We start from the raw sequence: 17,077 nt of genomic DNA, 5'->3' as shown, positions 1-17,077 counted from the left end.
TCATTGTAGATTGGTAGACATAGGGTAAGAATTGTCAAGGCGAATCTACTATTAATAAATGGATGGAGGCAAAGCAAAAGTAGTTTGAAAATGAAGGAGTTCATCAAAAAAAAAGTTTGAAATTGAAGGAGAGTCCTTTACTCATGTCATGTATGATATACCAAAATAAGAAGAAAGAAAGATTGCAATGTGGGGCAGCCCAAGGTCTGATAGCTTAAGCTCAGTCCAGAGCCGATTGAAACATGTGGCCCCAAATGCTGCTACTTAATATGTCCTTTTCTTTAGGCCCAGGATTGAAGTTGATCATACGAAGTTTTGGGAAAAGTTCGTGACTTGGTTGGTCCTCACCTTACCCCCTTAATTGAACATCATTATAGGCGATCTTTCGCCATCTTTTTTTTTTTTTTTTTTTCAAAAGCTCATTGATCTTGTGAATTAGATTGCAACTTTTCAAAGCTAGATTGCCACTTTACGATTTTCTGTATCTATTGTTACAGGAAAATTCTTGTATGAGACAGTCTCATAAGATACTTTCTAATTATTGCAACTTAAAAGATATTGAGTTATATAAATGTGAACGTAAAATAGACAAATTTAAATAATACACTACTTAGTATATTGAAAAAGAATTCTCTAAAGCGGTTTGGAGCATACTTTGTCCTAACAAAAGCTACTCAAGTGCATAAATCTTTTTAAATATCCCTTAATATTACCAAAAACTTTACTTGATAAAATATATATCTTTAGGAAAAACCTTGGCCACGAAAAGAACAATTCGGAAACTTCAACTTGATTAATGGCGGGTCATGACTCACAAGTCATAACCTGCTCAGCTATCCCTTTCCCTACATTTGTTTCCTTTTTTCTTATTTTTGTTACCTTCCTTCTGGGGTGAAATTTAGTAGTAGTTTCATAAGAAAAGTTCAACATTAACTAGGCCTTTAAATTTTTTTTAAAAAAATCAAAATCAAAATTTCAACCCAAAACCAATAACCCTTATTTTAGTAGATTTTTTAACGTTAAAGAAAAGCTAAATATATAGAGTTTGGTTTATTTCATTTTCAGTCAGTATGTTAAAGAACTAAGAAGCCCTATCAATTTTTCAAACTTAAAAAAAAAAAAAAAAAAAAAAAAAAAAAAAAAATTAAAAGTTGAAAAGTGATGTAAAGGATATTGCAAATTTAACTACATGATTTTTCCAAATTAATATTTCACCAATCGTATAAAAACAATTCAAACATTTGTTTATATTATATTATTTATGTGACATCAATTATATTTGTACCGTATCATATTGTAAACATTTTGTATAATTTTAACATTTTCGAAAGTTGATACTCAATTTTGTCAATCTTCGGTTATAACGTGTCCATCATGGTACTGCATCATCCGGATGTAGCATATAGTCAATCCCAATGAAAACATAGTTTTTGTTTTTATTTTTCGCAATTACATTTCTTTTGCACTCCATGTACAATTATTGTTCTTATTAAAAATTTTATTTACTTTTGTTATTGTTATTGCTATTGTTATTGGATGAATTATTTTGTATCTTAGTGAAAAGGTCAAAAGAAGTTCTGATGCGAGAGGACCATGATGATTCAATTACGAAGATTATGGTCAATTATGTTCCCTAGGTGAGGTCGGTATAACCATTCAGACGGAACCTTTACTCTTTGAGATAAAACTGGTGAAGGCTTATCATCATCATCATCATCAAACTTAAAGAAACCATACCAAAGTTGTTGTTACTGAATGTAGTAGAATGACACTCAAAAGCCAATGGGTGCTCTTATGTATGTTTAGACCTGTCAAACGGGTTAGGTTGATCGGGATTAAATATAGGTAAATATATATATATATATATATATAGCTAAAGTTGAGAGAAAATTCAATTCGATTTTAATTAAAGTTTAATTTTGTGCTACGTGTTTCATGTAATCTAAATTTTTTAAATTTTGTGCCAAGTGAGTTAATTCAGTGTAAAAATTGGACTTTAATTAGAGTTTACTTTTGTATTAAGTGAGTTAATTTAGTGTAGAAAACGAGAAGTTTTTTTTTTTAGAGAGTTTCAACCTATGACGTCCGATTCTGATGATCGCTCTTTATTATCAGACCAAGACACCAATCAGTTTTTGGTGTAGGCGGGGATTGAACCCCAGATCTCTTATACAACTATCAAAAATTTTACCAGTTGAACTAACTGAAACCCACAGAAAACGAGAAGTTCAATTTAAATAAATTATAAAAAAACCTAATCATATATCTAACTCTATATATAAAATTAGAGGAGGAAAGAGTTTGACTAATTTTATATTTATGAGCCATTTTTTGTGTAACTAAAAATAATTCAAATGTATAAGTCATTTATGTAATATACTATTACAATATATGGTCCATTCAATTTAGGAAATACTATTGGATCAATCTATTCTTTTATTTTATGTTGTATTTAGTAGAATTTTATAAACAGTGATTATGAATTGATATTATATATGTAGTATTTAATAATAATTTTTAATATTCTATACATAATAGCAATGTAATGAGAAACTTGGTATAACCAATATCATGAAAATTGTAAGAAAAAACTATTTTAGTTCATCCAAATGTCATGGTCATTGCTTCTAAAAAAAAAAGTCATGGTCGAACTAATATCCTATATGTTTAATAACTTAAGCTAACATTAATAACACTACTACAATTCACCATTTTTGTGCTTATGCACAAGTTACATACTAGTTTTATTATATAGAGTGGATGGTTATCTCTAGAACTTTTAAAATAATGACCTATTTTTTTAATTCAAAAAATTAATATACTTTCTAACCTCTATTTTGTGTTTTTTTTTTCCAATACAAATAGAGTAATAAAAAAAATCTCAAAGACAAAAAGTTGGAAAACACATAAATCCTTAATTTTATAGTCAAATAATTAATTCTAATAGTCTATTAGTCTAATAATTTAACCAAAAACAGAAAAGATAATGCGAATACCTTTATACATAAAACATGAAATTAAATTAAATCATATATAAACTAAATTGTGTTTTAAAATTAACTTTTCGCTAAAAGCTTATTTGCTTATTTACGCAAAGTTGTCAAAATTGTAGTACTAAAAAATTGAGGCTTTTAAAAAGTTGTATGTACTATGTAACCACTAACCAAATAAGATAAAAATTTTAAAGAAAAAAAATAATTTAATATAAATATATATATATATATATATATATATATACATACACACACATATGGGGGAGGGGGAGGGGGGGGGGGATGAGGATCCAAAACAAGTAAACAGACGGTCAAGGTTATTTCTGAGGAGCTAAAATTCGAAAAAATGATCTAGGGCGATAATCTCACGATTTGAAGGGAGATTGGGGTAACTTACTTGATGAGGATTTCGGGGACATACTTCGAATCTCAGATGGACAAGCATTAGTTGTATAAAGGGCACAAAGCTAAACAGCCAGAGAGGAAAGAAAGCCAACTTGGCACGAAATACGAGAATGATGAAGAAAGAAGGGTATAGAAGACATCCCCTCCGCATTAAATACAGGACAACCACTTCTCTGGTCGCATTAATGAGTAAGTGACCATGAGCAGTGGAGGCACAACTAAGGTTTTAGTGTAAAGCTTGTTGGTATGTTTCGGATGGGTCAAGAATTCTAGGAGTGTGATCCCAACCCTTCAAGTGTAGAATCCAGATGCATTTAAGCTGGATATATAAAGCAAGAAAAACATCTGGATGAGAGGAGATAGAAAAAAGAGTGCAAAAAAGAAAGATAGAGAGTTCATCCATTTTGTAATATCTTCTTCGGAATAGACCCGAGGATTAACACTTATGTTTTTTTTTTTTTAATCAGCTTTCAAACTAAACATCAATGAAATCAATCCCATTTCTCTCTTAATTCTATGACATAAGCCTTCTTAATCTTTGCACTTGGTATTATAAAATAGACTTGACTTCCTATCTCTAAAGAAATTAATAGTGATAGCAAATAGCAAAAATCATCATTTAAGACATAAAGTTATTATTATTATTATTATTATTATTATTATTATTATTATATTTTTTTTTCGCTTTTTGCCTGCCACGATTGGTTGCGTTTGTGGGAAATCTCTTTGAATATCCTTGTGCGACTTCTTAGCTATGTCTGGTCAAGGGTGAAGCGGATCATTGGAATCTGTTGGCTTGGAATCTGTTTGCTCTCAGCGGAGGGACCACTTCGTTAAATTGGCATGGATGAGAGATCGCCATGAGACTCATACGCATAGTCAAGGGGCATCTTCTTTTTCTTCAGGGTGAACGAGGCAGTAGGAGGCTAGCCATCAGTCGCTTGATGACGAAGTGCATAATTTGGAAAGAAAGTTAGAACGGTTACGTAGACGTCTTCAACACAAGACTCAAGTGAGGAATGACAAGACTCCATCTTCAAGCCAATACTCAAGTTCTAGCAGTGATGAAAGTTATCGGCCTAGGAGTAGGACTCCACCCAGTGAGTCATTCACATCATCGTCCCGAAATACTTCAGGATGGAGGCATTATTGTAAGAAATCTAGAACCCCATCAAGGAGGGGTTAGGGGCATGATGCCATGGGTAAAGGTCTCCTTTAAATATCTAGCTCACCATTTTCTCAACGTATTAATCAAGCTGAGCTCCCTCACTATTTCAATCAGCCTACTTTTACTATCTACAATGGTAGGACTGGCCCTGTCGAGCATGTGAGCCACTTTAATCAAAGGATGGCTATTCACTCAAAGAATAAGGCTTTGATATGTAAGGTCTTCCCTTCAAGCCTTGGTCCAGTGGCAATGAGGTGGTTTGACAGTCTGGCGGAAGGGTTGATACATTCTTTTGAGGAGTTGACCAGGGCTTTTAGGGCAAGGTTCTTGACCTGTAGTCGAGTCCCCAAACCTTTGGACTTTTTACTCTCAATGTCAATGAGAGAGGGAGAAACATTGAAGACTTATTCTAATCGTTATTGGGAGGTTTATGACGAAATTGACGGAGATTTTGAGGACGTCGTTGTACGGACTTTCAAAGTGGGTCTTCCTGCGAACTCCGATTTGTGGATTTCACTTACCATGAAACCACCTTGAAATATGCACCAATTGATGGATTGGATCGAAGAGCATAAAAGGGTCGAGGACAATCAAAGCTCTGCCAAGGGTAAATCTAAGGTTTCCACCAATGATCGAAGGGATAGCTCGAGAGGCCGGTTCTCGTCTTCTCGATCGAGGAGGGAGTATTATAATCAAGCATCCCATGATGTTGCAGCTCCTCAAATGGTGAATTCTGTGTTTAAGGAGCCGATATATCATGTTCTAGATAAGATTAAGCATGAACCTTATTTTAGATGGCCAAACAAGATGGGGAGTGACCTTACTAAAAGAAATCAAAGCTTATATTGTCAATATTACCAAGATCGAGGCCATACGACTGAGGATTGCAGAACCCTGCAAGCCTTTTTGGACCAGTTGGTTAAAGCTGGAAAATTGAAACAATTTCTACAACAATCAAATAATCAAGCAGATTGACCCGGGAATGGATTTCATAATGACGGTGCACCTCAGGCATCTTTGGGGACAATAAATGTCATTTTTGCAACTTTGAAAGAGGAGCCTCACTTAGCTAACGGAGTAATGCTGGTGTCATCATAAGTGGAAGACCCTGAGGGAGAAGTCCCAAGTAAAAGGTGTAAAGTCTCGAATCAACCAATCATAGGATTTTCTGAAGATGATAAGTTAGGAACCATTCAGCCACATGACGATGCTCTGGTGGTGACCTTGTGGACAGTGGGGTATGATGTCAAAAGGGTGATGATTGACCAATGCAGTGGGGCTGAGATAATGTATCCATACTTGTTTAAAGGTCTAGGGCTCAAACCTAAAGATTTGGACTAAAATGACGCTTCGCTGATTGGATTCGATGGGAACACCACTAACCTAAAAGGAAGAATCCGAGTGCTAGTTTTGACTAGGGACAGAATGGTAAATGTGGATTTTATAGTCATGGATGCCTTTTCACCATACACCGCCATTTTGGCTAGACCATGGCTACATGTCATAGGGGCAGTCACATCTACGTTGCATGTTAAGGTGAAGTATCTCGTTAATGGAAGGGTGGCTGAATTAGTGGGATGTCAATCAACAGCTAGACAATGCATGGTGGCAACGATTGATCATCACGTTATTGAGTTGAGTTCTTCTAAAGTGGTCCTGACATTGTAGCAATCACAACTCAAGTCGCCAGCATCCTCGGACAGTTCAGTATTGTGTAAGGAGTTGAAAAGGGTCATTATTGGGGAAGACATAGACAATTATTTTCAAGTAGGGACTCTACTCCCAGCAAATGACAGAGCACAATTGGTGGATTTTTTGAAGGATAATCTTGATGTTTTTGCGTGAAGTGCATATAAAGCACCTGGGATTGATCCCGAATTTATCCATCATCGTTTGAATGTTAACCCTAGTGCAACACCAAGAAACAATTACCTCGGCGGTCACCTAAAGAACACGCTAAAGCCATAAAAGATGAGTTCCGTAAGCTTAAATAGGCTGGAGCAATCAAAGAGGTTTTCTACCCTGAATGGTTGGCCAATATGGTGGTGGTGAAGAAGAATTCGGGAAAGTGGAGAGTGTTTGTAGATTTCATGGATCTCAATAAGGCCTGTCCAAAAGACCCGTTTCTGATTCCTAGAATAGATCAGTTGGTGGATGCAACATTTGGACATCCTAGGATGAGTTTCCTGGACACATTCCAGGGCTACCACCAAATCCCCTTGGCAGTGTTGAATCAAGAGAAAACTGCCTTCCTTACTCCAACGGAAAACTACCATTATAGAGTAATGCCATTCGGACTAAAGAACGCTGGGTCCACGTACCAAAGAATGGCGACGAGAATGTTTGAAAGTCGGTTGGGAAAAAATGTGGAAGCCTATATTGATGATATGGTCATGAAAAGTAAAGAAGAGACCGACCATTTATCAGACCTCGGTGACATTTTTGCAATCTTAAGAAAACACAGGCTACGTTTGAATGCTTCAAAATGCTCCTTTGGAGTTGGGTCAGGAAAGTTTTTGGGCTATATGATAACCCATTGTGGGATTGAGGTTAACCCCGATCAGATTAAGGCTATTCATGGCTTGCATCCTCCTCGGAACTCGAAAGAAGTACAGTGCCTAATTGGGATGACAATGGCTCTGAATAGGTTTTTATCAAGATTTGCAGAACGGTGTAGACCATTCTTCCAACTATTACACAAGTGGCAAGATTTTACATGGTCTGAAGAATGTGATAGGGCTTTTGCGGAGTTGAAGGCGTATCTAGCCCTTCCATCAGTCTTGTCCAAGCCAGAGATAGAGGAGGTTTTATATGCCTATGTTGCTATGGCTAGGCATGCAGTGAGTTTGGTCTTGGTATGTATAGATGAAGGGATTCAGAAACCAGTATATTACATTAGCAAGTCCCTCTAAGAGGCTGAGGTTAGGTATCTCCATTTGGAAAAGGTAATTCTTGCTATCATCCATGCCACCAAGAAGCTGTCTCATTACTTTCAAGCGCACACTGTGGTTGTTTTGACTCAGTTGCCCTTATAGGCATTGCTCCGAAAATCAGATTATACGGGAAGACTGGCAAAATGGGGAGCCATGCTCGGAGCATTTGATGTCAAGTATATGTCCCAAACAGCCATGAAGGGCCAAGTTCTAGCAGATTTAATGGCAGAATTTACCGAGGAACTGGGAAACTCAAAGGAGGGGGTAAGACCTGAGGAGGCAGGGCATGTGGAAATTATAGTAGTTCAACGCTCCTGGAAACTATTCGTGGATGGTGCAGCCAACCAGAAGGGTTCAGGAATAGGAATTGTGATGATTTCACCAGATGGAATTACATTGGAGAAGTCACTCAGGCTCAGTTTTTTGGCAACAAATAATAAGGCGAATGTGAGGCTGTATTGGCAGGTTTGATTGCTGTGTAAAAACTTGGGGGTAAGACTTTAAGAGCATATTGTTCCTTGGCCGCATTAATGAAGAAGTGATAATGAACAGTGGAGGCACAGCTAAGATTTTAGTGTAAAGCTTGCTAGTATGTTCCAGATGGGTCAAGAATTCTAGAAGTGTGATCCCAACCTTCCAAGTGTAGAATCTAGATGCATTTAAGCTGGATATATAAAGCAAGAAAAACATCTGGAGGAGAGGAGATAGAAAAAAGAGTGCAAAAAAGAAAGAGAGAGAGTTCATCCGTTTTGTAATATCTTCCTTGGAATAGACTCGAGGATCAACACTTTTGTTTTTCTTTAATCAATTTTCAAACTGAATATCAATGAAATCAATATCATTTCTCTCTTAATTCTATGACATAAGCATTCTTAATCTTTGCACTTGGTATTATAAAATAGACTTGACTTTCCATCTCTAAATAAATTAATTGTGATAGCAAATAGCAAAAATCATCATTTAAGACATAAAGTTATTTTTTTCGCTTTTTGCCCGACACTATATATATATATATATATATATATATATATATATATATATTTATTTATTTATTCATAAAACTTTAAGAATAAGGTAAAGAAAATCTATAATAAACTTACAAAAATTTACTCAATGTTATTAGTATATCCGACATTGAAAACATTTATATTCAAGAATTACACATCAAGTTGATGAATAATGTCATTAGCATTTTAATCTAATATAAAAATTTTAATATAACTTTAGTATTCAATTACAAGCATATATTAAAAATGAGTTAAAAAGAAAATAAAGTTTAAAATTTTATAATAAAGGTTTGATGTGGGTGTCTGGTGCTTGTTCTATCTACCCAATCAGGTCATATCAAAATCCAGTATGATTTACAAGAAGGTAGCGAATAGAAGAAAAAAAAATTAGGAGGCTACTCAGGAATCAGGATAGCATGGGGTAGATTTTTATTTTTATTTTTATTTTTTTGTAACTAAGTGAACTTTACAAGTGTGAGATCTACTCTTAACGTAATAGAGGTATTATATATCACCGTTATATATAAGGAAAAATTAACGTAATAAAGGTATTATATATCACCATTATATATAAGGAAAAATTATGTTGCACACATTTGAGCATTTACACATTACTAAGGAATAACTGAAAACGGTTTAGCAAAAAAAAGAAAAAAAAAAACTGAAAACGTGAAGTGATTCATGTTTTGAGTAATGTGTGCAACAAACACTGACATATATATATATATATATATATATATATATATCTTCTGAGGGGTAGGTATAGGAGTAGGTGCGATAGGATGTACATGAGCATGATAATTAAGGACACAAAAGAAGTATTAGTTGTGGCGGTGGACAAAAGGTTTGGGGATTGACTACATTATCACATGAGACTATGTGGTCCGAAAGCAGAGTAAGGACACTAAACTGGCAAATTTGTCCTCAACGCACAACTACTCATCAACGCGTTTCATAATCAACAAGGCAATGCCCCCATAAAGGAAATTTAAAGAATGTAAGTCAATAAGATAAGCGACCCCTGGTTTTGGAAAAAGTATTTATAGACAGACCCATCTACACTCTAAGGGACAAAGCCTTGGTGTTTGGCATGATTGATGTTTTGCCTTGTCGTTCTCACTCACAGGACTCCATAACATTGTGGAACCAAACCCACCCTTAAAATCTTTCAATAACAAGGTACAGAACCAAATAGCCTAAAACCAATGATCCTAAGTATAGGCTTTAGTATTTTATTTTTCCTCCATCTAAAGATGGGGTTAGATGGATGGTTCGTCCCAGTTAAAGAGGAATTGTAGGTTAAGGTCATTCTATCATTTGAAGAGGAGGAATAAAGTTTCCATAAAAAAATTGTTGTTGGCCATATCGGTGTATTTTCAAAATCTTATGTGGCAACCCTAGAAGAAGTTAACAAATGTTCAAATACTTTCATTTTAGGGTAAAATGTAAAACTGATCCTCTAACTTTATTCAGATTTTATTTCAGTCTTCTAATTTTGTTTTTGTTCATTTCAGTCCTCTAACTTTCAAATTTATTCAATTAAGGCTTTTCCATCAACTTTTGTTATATGTTATGGTTAATTTTTTAATTTTATAAGTTTTTCTTCAAAATTTTTAAATTAAAAAAAATTAATTAATGATTGAAAAATATTTTCCAAATTTTTTTTTGCAAAATTTTTTAACAAAAGTTAACGGAAAGACCTTAATTGAATAAATCTGAAACTTAGAGGACTGAAATGAACGAAAGCAAAATTAGAGGACTGAAATAAAATCTGAAGAAAGTTAGAAGGTCAGTTTTGCATTTTAGCCTTCATTTTATATATGAGCTATAGATAGGAGAAGTTTCATTGTAACTTTCTAATAAGAAAAGTAGAAATTGTTAACGGGCACTATAAGGTGTCTATAAAGAATGATATATTGTGGGGTCTATCTAATTAAAAATTGGTATAAATTGATTAAAAATAGTACTGAAATGACAAGTGAAATTCAAAAGTTGACTTTATCAGTTCTACACCCTATAAAATTTGTCAAATATCTAACAAAAAGTTGGCTTTGTTGACATAAATTTTTTTCTTAACGAGCACCGATGGAGGAAACAAAGGAAAAAAAGTGCAACTAAATTTCAATTTGTGAAATATTTTGAAACAATAAGACTAATGGGGAACAAAAGTTTCACAAAATTTTTTCTTAATTATTAAGATGATATATTGTTATTATTATATAATAAAAATGAAGTAAATCATGACTTGAGATTCGAGAGTTCTCCAATAATTCCAACACCTTTTGTGGTGCTTGAACATTAAGATTCAAACCCTACTAGCCTACTTCTCCTAATTACTTTAAAATAGATATATGGTAGTTATAGATACACGTAAAAGTTAAATTGTATTAATCATATGTTACTATCTTAATAAATTGTAAAAAATATTAATTTTTTTAATCTACAAGTACATTAGGAAATAGCATTTCAATCACGACTTCAAAGAATTGTGTACACACCATTGTTTCTAGCCCCGCCAGGATTTGGTGCCCTTCTAGACAGATTAAGAATATTTCATTTGCATTCCAAGCGTAGTAAGAGAAAACATTAATTAAAAAATAAAAAGTTTCAAAGTAAGTTAAGTAACTTCTATTTGACCTTATAAGTAGTATAATATTGAAACTCCAATTGCTTGGATCCCGTGGCATTTGACGGTGTATTCTTTTGAAAATATTGTATTTGACAAATTCGGATGTATATGATTCAATCAAATGCATCAATTTGAGGACACTTTCGCCTGATTGACTCGGTTTCCAATATTTAAAATATCAAAGGATGAGATTCAACTAGGTCCGCAATAAGGTGATTTTTCTTTTCTTTTTCCTGAATGCATTACAGGGTGAATGAAGTGATGTAACATAAGGGCAAGGCATATATTAATAGGAAATTGATTTAGATTTAATGTTTTCCTGAATGTATTTAGCTTTACTTAATAGACAAAAATTACAAGGAAAAATTAAAATTGCTTGACCTAATTTAATGATCATCGACCTTAATCAGATAGTGCCTCTTTTTTTATTATTATAATGGAGAAATCAATTTTCAAATTTTTTTTTTCCGAATTCAATCTATAGAAATGCAGGGAATTTGGTAAAAAAGATGGTTACATAGTTACACGGAAGGAAATAGAAGGAAAGGAAAGAAAAAAGTGGCAAATTGTAGGTTCTAACTAGCTCAATTGGTAAAGTCTCTGATGGTTGAATAAGAAATCTGAGGTTCAATCTTCGTTGACACCAGAAACCGATTGGTGTCTTGGTCTGATAATAAAGAGCTATCAACAGAAAAGGACATCATAGGTTGAAACTCTCTTAAAAAAAAAAAAAAAAGCTACTTCAATCCTTGTATCTCCTTATATTCCAAACATACTATAGTTTTAGAGTTTGTTTGGGTACCGTTTATTGTTAAAAACTGAAAATACTGTAGCAAAATAATTTTTAAATATGTAAATAGTGCCGTGGAACCCAATTTTAAAGTTGTTATTTTGAAAAAAAAAAGTAGTTTGTGGATCTCATGAACAGTGCACAGAACCCACTAAAAAAAAACCCCTTACTGGAAAACGCAAACACGCTTCTCAAACGGTGGCTTAGTGTACTAATTGAAAATATCAATTGTAAATTGCACAATAAAATAACATCATTTATACCAAGAGTCTTATAATTCAATTAATTAGCATTTTCAAATATTTTCGATGGAGACATATACGATTCAATCCTCTATGATGAAAAAAAATTTATCATTATTTGTTACAACTTATTTTATTGTTATGAGAAGGACTCGGTGCATTAGTTGCTAGTCAAATTCTAGAAAAATAAGGAACGAGAAAAAAGAGAAATTACTTTTAAAAGAAAAGTAGAAAAGGGAGTTAAAAAAAAAAAAAAAAAGCACAACTTTCAATTTCATCTCCCAACAACCCACCACACCTGCGACTCTTTATCGTCTCAATAAATTGAGCACTATTTTTGATTGACTTTACCATTGTTTTGATGAGAATAACCTCTTTCAGACTTACCTTTCCTCGTACTCCTCTTTATAATGATCAGGCCTTAGAAGATATACGGTCATTTGACCTAAGGAACCTTTGATTTATTTCAAGTTTTCAATCAAAGAGGGGTTATTTATTTATTTAATGATTATCATACACTCATTTTTGTAAATCATATGTATTCATTTGTGGCTTTATATTTTAAATGTGAACAGTTGTGTTTGCCTTTTATTTTATGTGGATTGGCATGGTCTTTTTAAATATGTGAATGTGGACTTCTATTATTTCTCTTTATTTTTGGGCTCATAATGAAATGAATCAATATTCTGAACAAAAGAGGAAGCTTCTACTCTCACTTTATAAAATAGCAATGGCCCCACCCTGCTCCCCCCCCCCCACACACTTCTCTCATCAACTTGCAACCAATATTGTTTGACAAATCAAGGATTTCTTCCAAGAATTTCATAAGGGCTCATCATAATACTCAGGAGGTATGTTATTTCTTCACAATAACACCCTACATTTGGGTAAATTTCTTACATGAATATATATTAAAAAAAAGGTGAACATCGGGCATGAAATTATGGATGTTATTTGTACAAAGTATACATCAACGATATGTAAGAAAATTTTTCTTGTTAATTTTTTTTTTCTTCCTTTTCTAATGTATTTTGATGTAAGTTTATAAAAGATCAAAATTAGTATTTACAAATGTTGGACCTGATAAATTACCAATTATCTCAAAAACTTAAGCTTATAAAAATAGTGAATTTATTCACTTAATTAACATTCTAAGCATATAGGAAATGATTAATTTAAACATTTAACCAATATTCCACTAAACTTTGACTTAAGGGACCAAACCCTCACTATTCCCTAAAATGGAGATAATTCATTTTAAGGTGAAGATTTTTTTTTGTAGAGAAAATGGCAACATGTTATTGCTAAAATAAAATAATTACAAGAAAAAACAAAAAAATATGCTAAAAAAGAATAGTCTCTCATAAAAAATTACAACCAAAACCAAGATTTGAAGAGAAATAGCATCACAAACTGTAAACAAATCCTATGCTCTCCAAGAAATAGTATTATAATTTGATCCACCTCAATGACACCAAGACCACATAGGGGAAAATCATATCTAGGAAAGAGAAGCCCACTCCACATTGAAGACACAGGAGTTCAATAGACAAGAGGAGGAGACTACTCGATGCTTGAGATCTGTTGTTTTTGTGCTAAAAGAGCTTAGATCCAGATTATGGAGTCAAATCTGGGGCAAAAACTCTCACATGAGGTTTAGAGAGTGACCTAACTGCCACCAACAAAGGACATGCATTTGATCTAGGCCAGTGTAAGACCTACGGTAGGGATGAAGAAAAGCATCACTAAGGGCAACGAAAGATCCATGAGGAGAAATCAACTTGATTGAGTGTACTAAATGTATCATGACCAATGACTGAAGTGTCCCAGCTTCAGCTAAAAGTAGTGATGGAACGGTTTCGCTCTCGCTTGCTTGAAGAAAAGAATGAGTTAGTCCAAAGTACTAAGAAAGTGAAAGATTCACACCACCTTGCAATTGACACAAGCAGGCCTTTTTGGGATGATGAACCTAAGGAGCCAACTAAGCTTTCCGTTAGGGATAAACTAGTGGGAGAAATACCGGGAGCTTACTCCCAGGCTTTTGCCTTCTCGGATCACATGGAAGCGGACTCAAAATTGGATGAGGAGGTTGAGGAGATTAGGGAGGGGTTTGCTTTGGTCAATTTGTCAAAGGAAACCAAGCAACATATCCGAGCTCCATGGGCTAAAGCGCTCATCGTCAAAGTCTTTGGTAAAACAATGGGATACAATTATCTCTACTCGAAGTTGCTTGGACTTTGGAAGCTGTCGGGGAGAGTTGACATGGTTGATCTGGGGAGGGACTTTTTCTTGTTAAGATTTTCAGTAGTAGAAGATCTAGAAATGGTGCTAAAGAAAGGCCCTTGGTTTATTGGGGAACACTTCATGTCCATTCGACGATGGGAAGCGAACTTCAAACCATCCAAAGCTTTAGTTTTTTCGGTGGCAGTGTGGGTCAAGTTTAATGAACTACCCATTGAGTACTATGATGCGACGGTGCTCCGGCAGATCGGTCAGGCGCTAGGGACGATCTTTAGGGTGGATTTGCACACGGCCATGGAAGCTAGAGGAAGATACGCCCGTCTCTGCATCCAGGTAGATATGAGTAGGCCATTGATTACTATAGCCAAGATTGGCCAGCTCAGCCAACCCGTTGTTTACGAAGGGGTGAACAGGCTTTGTTTTGCTTGCGGTCGATTAGGCCACTAGCGTGAAGTCTGCCAATTTACCATCAAGCCCCCAACCCCGATTCCTAAAGATTCCCTTGAACCTAACACCACTGACTGTGGAGACCGGGCGTCAACCTCTCCCAAGGCACAACCTAAGGTTTCAACCAAGAATTGAGGTGCCTCGGAGGAAGAGTCCAGCGGCACTACATTTAGCCCTTGGATGGTCATTTCATGGAAAAGGAAAGAGGCCAAACTGCATAAGAAAAGCAATAATAACATGTTAGCAGAAAATAGACATGCAAGCCTGCACGTAGATGACAAAGAGCTGTTGGGAGATAAGATTTTTGAAAAGAAAGGCTAATGAGCTGGGGGCCACAGGAAAAAATGAGGGTAAAAGGAAACCCTAGGATGAGTCAGGCTCAAAATCCCCGAGTATAGAAAGTGAGCTTAATTTGAAACCCACTGGTGGAGTGCAAATGGGCTTCGGGTAGGACAGGTGTGAGAAGGTGGGCCGATTCAACTGTGGTGTTTCTAAATCTCAGCCCAACTCCAACTCTATCAAGGGCAAGAAAGACTATGCACGTTTTAGGGCTGCCTTCATTAATTCGTCCCATGCCGTCCTTCCCAGAGACAAGTTAAATACATACACAGAGTGGTCTTTCCACGTTTATAAGGCATAGTCCAGCTTTGATGGAGAGTTCAAATTTGGCAGCAACCTAGGACTCAAAATGGGCATTCAATGTGGAAGGTAAGATAGTAGAGATTCCGAGAGTGATCATAGAGGAGATCAAAGCTCGCCCCACCCACACCATGGGATGGTTCAGCCCCAAGCTTCGACAGGCATGGAAGATGTTGTTTTTGCTAACTCCAACAAGTTGGGCTATCTTCACCTAACAGACCCAGCTTGGGGAAGAATGCCCAAACCATGGTGGCAGTTCCTGTTAGACACTTCGGGTCTGGAAGAGGCGAGAAAGGTGGTTTGGAATCTCATTCCTCAAATCTCGGCGATACCAATGTTATGCGAAAAGATACCGAAGGAGAGTTTGTCTGCGAGAAGAATGCTGGAGAACCAAGCCATTGCGATGATATTTATGGGAAATCGGCATGCCATAAAGCTCCTGCAAGTCTTCCAACCCATCATGGAATTCAGCTTCCACTCGATAGCCACGGAGAGAATGATGGGAGTGCTGGAGCATTGTGTGACATTGATGCCAAGCAGAGGTCAGACGACAGAGATGGTGAGGATGACAGGATGGAATTTGGTGGAGGAAGCAAAACTACTCCCTCTGTTTGATGAGTGTCTGACCCCCAACCATTGTTTAGTCATGAATATTATTGCCTGGAATTGTAGAGGAGCTTTAAAGCCATTGTTTCAAAATCTTGTGAGGGAGCTGGTTCATAACCATGACCCTGCAATTATGATTGTTATGGAGACCCGTATTGACGATGACAGAGCTAGGGACATAACTGATAGGCTTCCTTTTGATGGAGCCATCCATACAGACACGATTGGGTTCGTTGGTGGTCTCTAGCTTTTATGGAATTGAGATAAAGTTCAAATCACCCAACTAGCCATGTCAGAACAGGAAGTCCATGTCCTGGTGAAGGTAATCTCTACTACCTTGGAATTTATTTTTACTGCTGTATATGCTAGTCCTAGATTTCATGAAAGATGCATACTTTGGAATAATCTTAAAAATGGTGCTAATCTGCATGATTAACCCTGTATGATTGCTGGAGATTTTAATGAGGTTCTTGTAGATAGGGACAAATTTGGGGGTAGAGTTATTAGTTCTAGTAGATCACTTATTTTTAAAGAGTGTCTTGATTATTGAAACATGGTAGATTTGGGTTTCACTGGGCCTCGATTCACTTGGACAAATAGGAGAAATATCAATGCTCTAGTTCAAGAGAGAATTGATCGCTATTTTGCCAATCTTAGCTGGTACACTGCTTACCCGGATGCAAGGGTAACCCGTTACCATCTCACAAGATTTATGTTTGACCATTGTTCGGTGCTCCTTGAATCCAACTTGAACAATGATATTCATCTCCCCCATCCATTTAGATTCCAAAGTTTCTGGCTTGCGGATTTATCTTTTCCTGGGATTGTTTCGAAAGCTTGGCGCTAGAATCAATCTCTTCTCAATGCTATTGAGTGCTTCTCCAAAAACGCCTTAAAGTGGAATAAGCATCCTTTTGGGAACATTTTTGGTAAAAAGAAGAGGGTCATGGCCTGATTGAATGGAATCTAGAAAGCCT

Source organism: Castanea sativa, chromosome 10, assembly GCF_040712315.1.
Source record: "Castanea sativa cultivar Marrone di Chiusa Pesio chromosome 10, ASM4071231v1".
NCBI lineage: Eukaryota > Viridiplantae > Streptophyta > Magnoliopsida > Fagales > Fagaceae > Castanea > Castanea sativa.
This window is presented reverse-complemented; position numbering follows the sequence as displayed.